At 54.3% G+C, this 8196-nt stretch overlaps 1 long non-coding RNA gene across 1 annotated transcript; it reads left to right on the top strand.

The window, feature by feature from the left end:
* Positions 1-3357: 3357 nt before the first annotated feature.
* On the top strand, positions 3358-7553 carry LOC115832522. Its single transcript, XR_004028040.1, has 4 exons — positions 3358-3525; positions 4442-4589; positions 6513-6605; positions 7193-7553. It is a non-coding gene; the product is annotated as an uncharacterized LOC115832522 (long non-coding RNA).
* The last annotated feature ends 643 nt before the right edge of the window (positions 7554-8196 follow it).

Here is an 8196-nt window from a genome sequence, read left to right as displayed (position 1 = left end):
GGTGGATCAGAACTCACCAACAAACTCTTCATGGCATGAATATTGGAAAAGGTACTTCTAACTCCGTGAAGAAAAAAGTTCTAGAATCCTGCTAAGTTAACATGTGTTGATAATATGCAAGTGACTGTTGAACTCATACTGCCTGTGTATATATAACATGGAAAAATAAATCATCATCATCATAGCTGACTTCCAAAATGTGAGCACTACTCATTTCTGTTAATATAAGGCCATCATAAGCAGAAAATTCATTTTTGTTATTTTTGTAAAATAAAGATTTAAACTGAGATTTCCCTCATGATTTAAACCAGGGGTTCCCAATCCTGGGAGCATGACTAGTACCGGTCCGTAGCTTGTGAGGAACTGGGCCACAGAGCAGGGGGTGTGCAGCAGGTAAGCAAAGCTTCATCTATATTGACAGCCGCTCCCCATGGTTCAAGTTACCCCTTGAGCTCCACCTCCTGTCAGATCAGCAGCAGCATCAGATTCTCACAGGAGCTCAAATCCTATTGTGAACTGTGCATGCGAGGGATCTAGGTTATGTGCTCCTCATGAGAATCTAATGCCTGATGAGCTGTCACTGCCTCTCCTCACCTTCAGATGAGACCATCTCATTGCAGGAAAACAAGCTCAGGGCTCCCATTGATTCTACATGATGGTGAGCTGTATCATTATTTCATTATATATTACAGTGTAATAATAATAGAAATAAAATGCACAATAAATATAATGCACTTGGGCTGGGCGCGGTGGCTCACGCCTATAATCCCAGCACTTTGGGAGGCAGGTGGATCGCCTGAGTTCGGGAGTTCAAGACCAGCCTGGCCAATATATGGTGAAACATTGTGCCTACTGAAAGTATAAAAATTAGCTGGGCATGCTGGCGGGCACCTGTAATCCCAGCTGCTCGGGAGGCTGAGGCATGAGAATTGCTTGAACCCAGGAGGCAGAGGTTGCAGTGGGCCGAGATTGTGACACTGCACTCCAGCCTGGGCAACAAGAGTGAAGCTGTCTCAAAAACCAACAAACTAATTAATTAATTAATGTAATGCACTTGAATCATCAAGAAACCACCCCTACTGCCCCCACTGCCCCTACTGCCAGTCGATGGAAAAATTGTCTCCCGTGAGACTGGTCCCTGGTACCATAAAGGTTGGGGATTGCCGATTTAAACAACACAATATATTAAAAAGGCAGACCCCTATTTCTGGCCTGAGGCCAGTTCTGTTTCTGGAGGCAGCGTCCTTGGCTGGGCAAATGCAGCTTCCCCAAAGGCAGCCGCATCCTGATGCCTCTGAAGATATCAGCAGAATAGGACTACTGAGCGCTCAGTCCAGTTCCTGCCTCTCAGTGGGCAGTTCCCACCCCTCAGCAGGCAGTTCCCACCCCCCGGCCAGCAGTTCCCACCCCCCAGCCAGCAGTTCCCACCCCTCAGCAGGCAGTTCCCACCCAGCAGCCAGCATTTCCCACCCCCGGCCAGCAGTTCCCACCCCCAGCCAGCAGTTCCCACCCCCCGGCCAGCAGTTCCCACCCCCAGGCCAGCAGTTCCCACCCCCCGGCCAGCAGTTCCCACCCCTCAGCAGGCAGTTCCCACCCCTCAGCAGACAGTTCCCACCCCTCAGCAGGCAGTTCCCACCCCTCAGCAGGCAGTTCCCACCCCCTGGCCAGCAGTTCCCACCCAGCAGCCAGCAGTTCCCACCCAGCAGCCAGCATTTCCCACCCCTCGGCCAGCAGTTCCCACCCCCTGGCCAGCAGTTCCCACCCAGCAGCATTCCCACCCCCGGCCAGCAGTTCCCACCCCCCGGCCAGTAGTTCCCACCCCCGGCCACCAGTTCCCACCCCCCGGCCAGCAGTTCCCACCCCCAGGCCAGCAGTTCCCACCCCCCGGCCAGCAGTTCCCACCCCTCAGCAGGCAGTTCCCACCCCTCAGCAGACAGTTCCCACCCCTCAGCAGGCAGTTCCCACCCCCTGGCCAGCAGTTCCCACCCAGCAGCCAGCATTTCCCACCCCTCGGCCAGCAGTTCCCACCCAGCAGCCAGCATTTCCCACCCCTCGGCCAGCAGTTCCCACCCCCCGGCCAGCAGTTCCCACCAAGCAGCATTTCCCACCCCTCGGCCAGCAGTTCCCACCCCCCGGCCAGTAGTTCCCACCCCCCAGCCAGCAGTTCCCACTCCCCAGCCAGCAGTTCCCACCTCTCAGTGCATAGTTCCTACCTGTCAGTGAGCAGTCCAGTGCCACATGTCATCCACAGGACACAGCCCTGTGAGGGTCAGGACTTTGGCCCGGGGCACCCAGGCCTGGGCAGTGTCTCCTCAGGGCAGCCCGTCCCTACAGTGAGAGACTCTTACAGACCCTGTCACTTGGTCATTTTGTTCTTCCATTTTTCTCCGTGACTCACAACAGCATGGACGCATGTGCAAGTGTCAGTGATCTCAGAACTCAGTGATGAGTCAGTAAAGTCCATGCAGTTTTCTGTTTTGGAAAGCATTATGCCCTTCCTGCTTATGCCTTCAGGGGCTGTCCTCCGTGCTGCCGTGACTCAGGTTTGCCATTTCATGATTTTCCCCATTTGTGGGAACCAACCCCTCCCAGAAAGGAGCCTGGGAACTGCATGGCCTGGGGCGGGGCCTCCCCAGGGTGGTGCCCCAGCTCCAGCCGCAGCCCCTCCGGGCGGAGGAGAACAACACGGTCTACGGGTCTATGTTTTGGTGGTGCCAAACAATAAGAAAAACCAACAAAACACTGATCTTGGTCCACAGACAACACCAGCATCCACGTGGTGGGTGGGGCCGGCTCCCTTAGAGGATGAGAAGGTGAGAAGTGCTTGGCACAAGGCCTGGAGATGGGGACCACCCAGGCATGCAGGGGATGCTGCCTCTCCTCCATCCAACAAGAAGCTTGCGTGTGCCCAGCCCCCTCTGGTACACACATTGCTCCACATCCTCGGCATTGATCAATTGAAAATAAGACCTTGGAAGAACCCCTTGCAAAGCTGACGTTGTATGAGCCAAGGCAGATAATAAAGCGTAGATACGGTGAGTGAGGGGGCAGACAGCACGACAGGTCAGAAGGTGATGCCTGTGGCGATGATTCCCTGAGAATAGAGAGGGCAGGTGCGGGGCTGGAGACGCGCTCCCGAGAGGGAGATGGGAGAGAGGGCGCCGCGTGGATCCCGGGGAAGGCTGAAGACAGGAGAAGGGAGGGGTCGCACACATTAAATGCTGCTGAAAGTCCAGGAGAGATTAAGACAGAAATGAATCACTGGATTCGGCCAGGCTGGGGTTATTGACAACAGTGGGAAGAGCAGGTTTGGTGCCACGGTGCCCGCATTTGGGGTGGTGAGAACGTGAAGGAGGACCTGGCTGTGGGGTCAGCTGCACAGGCCAGGAGCTCGAAGATGGTGGCTGGCAGAAAGTGCAGTCCAAAGTACTCTGCTTTGTTTTGATTGCGTTTTAAAATGGGACAAATAACAGCATGTGTGTTTGCTGATGGGAAAAATTCAGGAGAAAAACAGTGAAGTTGAGGGTGAGCAGAGCTGTGCTGGCAGAAAGCTGGGTGCGGGGCGGGCAGGCCAGGCCACAGATTGGCTCTGCGGGGCGGGGATGTGCATCACGCCCCCAGCGTGGAGGGCAGGGCCCTGGATACAGGGGCCGGGGCACCCATGGACAGGGAAGGGGGAGGACACCGAGACTTCCTCTAGATCATCCCCATCTTGCCAGGGACTAGGAGAGAGCAAGGCTGGCGCTCAGCATGAGGGTGAGGCCCGAGCTGGTGCAGGTTGAGGAGACGGAGAAGGCGCCAGTGTCAGCCAGGAGATGGGTAGGAGACCATGAGGGAGGTGCATGAGGCTAGCTGGTGGCACGATGCGGCCTGCTGGACTGTCTCTGTGGGTGGTTTTGAGATTTTTACCAGTGGTGACCAGTTGTGTAATTGCACACAGAGATGGAAGAGAATAAGATTTAACCAAGCAAGTTCAATAAACAGAAATCCAAAAATGGTGAGATTGCAGGCAAGGCGGTGTTAAAAATTATTTGTCATGGAATTCAAATATGTAAGGTGGGGAGTTTGGACACCTGGAGGCTGGGAAACTGACCCCAAAACAGTGATCGGATCAATGGGTTAGAGCTGGCAGCAGGGCCAGCAGATTGGAGGAACCCCTTTCCCACAGGGTGAGTGGGGAGGGCAGGAGGAGGTCACCAAAGCATGGGTGCAGAGGCTGAGCTGATGGGGGCTGTGCTGAGGGCGAGGCAGCCCTGCAGTGGAGCCGAGGAGGCTGGAGGACAGGGTGCCAGGCTGAGGGCCTGAGTCCAGGCTTCGAGAGAGATGGTGCAGACAGGGAAGCCACCAGGAGATTATGCAAGTCAGCACGGAGTGGTCCCACGAGTTCTTAGGATCTCCAGTTCACGGCTTTAGCAGAAATGGGCCTCCCTTCCCCTCACAGTGAGCCTCACAGGCTCGGGGGGAAGACAGGGGATCCCAAAGATAACATCCACTACAAACTCAATTGCATCCGCCCTGGGCCCTACGTTGAAGCCCTAATCCCCACGGTGACTGCTTTTGGAGATGGACCGTTCAGCACATGATGGAGGGTAACTGAGGTCACCAGGCTGGGGCCCTCATCTGCTGGGGGTCCTTCTAAGAAGCAGAAGAGGCACCCGGGTGGGTGAGCACCAAGGAAAGCCAGGTGGGCATGCAGCCAGGGGCGGCCGTCTGCAGCGGGAGGAGATCCTTCCCCAGGAACCAGCCCTGCCCACAACTCGACCCCCAGCTTCCAGTTTCCAGTGCTGTGTCGAAAGGCCCTTGTGTGGTTGAAGCCGCCCAGTCTTTGGCATTTTGTTATGGCAGCTCCAGAAGACAAAGCCCGTTCTTCTCCTCTATCCCTGACTTGAAGGTCCCTCACTCAGATTCTCTAATCAGTTTGGATGATGAATTACTCACTCCCAACCTGGGATTCAGGCCACATTGTTCAGATGACCCGGGTTTGAAGAGAGGGATGTCCTCAAAGCCATACGACCTGGGTGGTGTGAGCATCGAGGGGGGCTTCCCTGCCATGGAACACAGCAGTCCCCCCTCTGCCCTTGGAGGCAGCGCCCTGCAGATGCACCTGCACCAGCTTCAGCACCAGCCAGGGCTGGATTTGCGTCCCACCTCTTCTACTGTGACATTTGAAAACATGGCTTTCCCCTCTCAACAGTAAAATCTGGAAAACACGTTCGCCTGCTGTGAGGATCACGTGAGAGGCTGAGGAAGCCCCCGTCAGGTGCAGGGCCTGGAAGTCGGCCAATTCCTGCTCCTCTGGACCAGGTTGGGTGGTGCGGCAAAGGGTCCAGCAACACGGCTCCCCCGGAACCCGTGGGGAATTCTTGCCACGTTGCCATCCCATGAAGGGCAGCTGCTGCTGTGGCTGCTGAGCCGGCAGGCGTCTCCGATCCACCAGGTCACTCCACCCAGGTCCCTGCTGCTCCCACATCCTTCTGGGCATGGTCCTCATCGGGTCAAAGCTGCCCGCCGCCGCAGCAGCAGGTCCAAATTCCAGTCCATGGGGAGACAGTATTGCTGAGGATTCACTATTTGTAACTCATTTTGCAGCATGAGACCAATGTCTCTTTACACTTTTCTTTGCCCGGCCTTCCGAATGGCTGCCCAGTCTCGTTTCCCCAATCATGACGCGTGAGCTCTGATGCTGGGGGTCCTACCCTGCTAGCACCCAGGCAGGGAGGAGAAGGAAGGGTCTCACCACAAGGAAAGTCCATCTTTGCAGGCATGTTTAGTCAATGTTACATTCCTGTTTCTTACACATTTTTTAAAGTCAGGGACTTGCTGGGCTGTGTCCAAGAACACGAGCATGTTCTTCACAAAACTACCCTTTCCTTGGAGTTCCGCCGGGGTGTGTTCTCTCGTGGAAATGATGCCGTGGGGGTGGCTTGGTCCTGTCGTGTTCTTACAAAAGCCGCCTTGGCCAAGTGCAACTGGAGGCTCCTCCTCTGCCACAAGTGATTGTGAAGGTAGTGAAGGAAGAGGCGACACCAGCAGGCTGTGTTGGATTTGCTAATGACATCGTGCATTGTGGGAGGCTTCACAGACTTGTGTAAAACCAATCAATGGCCCCTCAGGGAGCTGGTGCCAGCTGTGCCGAAGCATGACCAGGGGATAGTGAGCACCCCACGAAGCCGTTCCAGTGGGAGAGACACCCCAACCCATGGCCTCATCTGCTGACGGTCAAGGCTGCAGCCCGGAGATGTGGTAGGGCCTGCTGGCGGCACAGAACCGCTGGGGAGTTGTCTGGATCCCAAGGCCGTGGCCCCATGCAAGGCCTCGTCTCGGGGGCTACTCCTCATCAGCTAACTCGTCGGGCCCCTGCTACTAGTGAAGGGGATTAATCCGCATGGATCCGTGGATCTGCCTTAACATCATGCAAGGAAACACATTCTTGAGTCAGATGTCAGAACTATTCCTACATTTAACTCTGGGGATGTGGAGCATGGCTAATCAACGTCATCCTTTTCATGAAGGACTGAGCTGCCCACATCCTGGCCCTCCTGCTGGACTTTTATTTTAAAGAAAAATAAAATTAATGTTAACTTTTAAGCAGCTTCCAAGCTCTGGTAAGGTGACCCTACCCTAAATCCCCAGTAGTCACTATTGGAATATGGTGAACCTCTCTCTTTGAAGCCTGGATTGGCCGTGTGTCACTCCCAGTGGACGGAGTGCACTGTCTGGTAGAGTGGAGTCTCCCATCTCTGCAGGTTTTCAAACACAGGCTAAGGACGTGTCAGAGATACTTTGACGGCTTTAACAGTTCTAGTGAGCCGTGTGCCAAGACAGCCTGGAAAGTTCAGGGCTTCCCGTGCCCTTTTGGGTATAGTTTGCAAACTCTTTTGAGCACCCACCAGGAATAAAGGATCCCCAACATCATCCATGGCTTATGGCTGGAAATCCCGAATGCATCTACAAAATGGTGACATTGCTGAATCATCTGTCACCCTGGGGAGTTGCCATAAGGAAAAATCCAAGCCGTCCTTTAGCAAGATGGTCAGCAGAACAATCGCTGAAGGCTGACACGGGGTTTGGAGTGTTACAAACCACACTCAGACTTCTAGGCTGCGATTTTAACTGCCCCTCATCTGAATTCAAGCTTACTTTGTTTTGCATTGTTGAAGCTGATGCCTATGCTTTTCTTCTTCCTTTGCAGCGGCCCGGGAGAGGGTCAGCGAGGGGCCTCCACTGTCTGAGTCCGCTCCTGGCAACCTGCTCTCTGCACTCAGAGGCCCGGTCCCGGCAGCTGCCACGTTGCTCAGAAGTTCTGGCAGGGGGAGCCTGAAACCCCTGTCTGCTGGCGACACTCCCAGAGCTGCAGGAAATCTCTACATTTTATTTTTTTTCTTAACAGACAAAAGTATTTGACTCCAGAATGATTTCCAGGAATTACAGTATGAAAACTTCGTCTTTGAGATTTTTATTCTCTTCTTAAAAAAAAAAATGAAATAAAAGCAGAAGACACTGGTTGAGCAGACAGCACACTAGCACGTTCCACTTCGCAACAAAACCTGTGTGCTTTCTGCCCGGTCTACCTCAGACAGGGACGATGGGCTTCATAGTCTTTCCTCTGGAAGGAGTTCAGGGCGGGAGGGAAGTGCTGGGGTAGGAGGGGCAGGCAGAACCTGGAAACTGCGCCCCGTTCTTTCTTCTTTCCTTTCTTCTCGGAACTCCATTGCCAGAGGGCTTGGAGTGCTTCTCGGGGATCTGGCATATGCTTCTCCTCTGCCCCTCGTTCAGAGTTCTCTCTGCAAGAAAAGCAGGAAAAGGTTCAAAAAACCCTTCAGACTTGGAGCCGTTCCTCGGTGATGATTGAACCACCAAACAAAAGTGCTGGCAGGGCCATGTCGAGAGTCACCTCTAGGAAATCTCACACAACCCACACTGCTCCCGTCTCCTGCATGGCAGTGACCCTTCCGTAAAAGGGTATAGCCTGTTGTGCCAGCTTTGCAACTGGGATCATTGCAGTCTCTGGCTTTGTGACTCCAGGTGGGCTCCGTGCCCTCCGGGGCCTCTTCATCCTTGTCAGGCCAGTGGGGGCCACAGAGGCCTCATTGGCTTCCTATGAATATTAAATGGGATTCTCTGTGGGGGAAGCTTCCATAGGCAGGAAGGGGTCCCCGGTTGTTGGCTATTAGTGTTATTTTCTTTTAAATCATC

The sequence above is a fragment of the Nomascus leucogenys genome, chromosome 3 (assembly GCF_006542625.1).
Source record: "Nomascus leucogenys isolate Asia chromosome 3, Asia_NLE_v1, whole genome shotgun sequence".
Lineage (NCBI taxonomy): Eukaryota > Metazoa > Chordata > Mammalia > Primates > Hylobatidae > Nomascus > Nomascus leucogenys.
The sequence above is the reverse complement of the archived record's forward strand: the minus strand, read 5'-3'. Positions and strand labels throughout refer to the sequence as shown.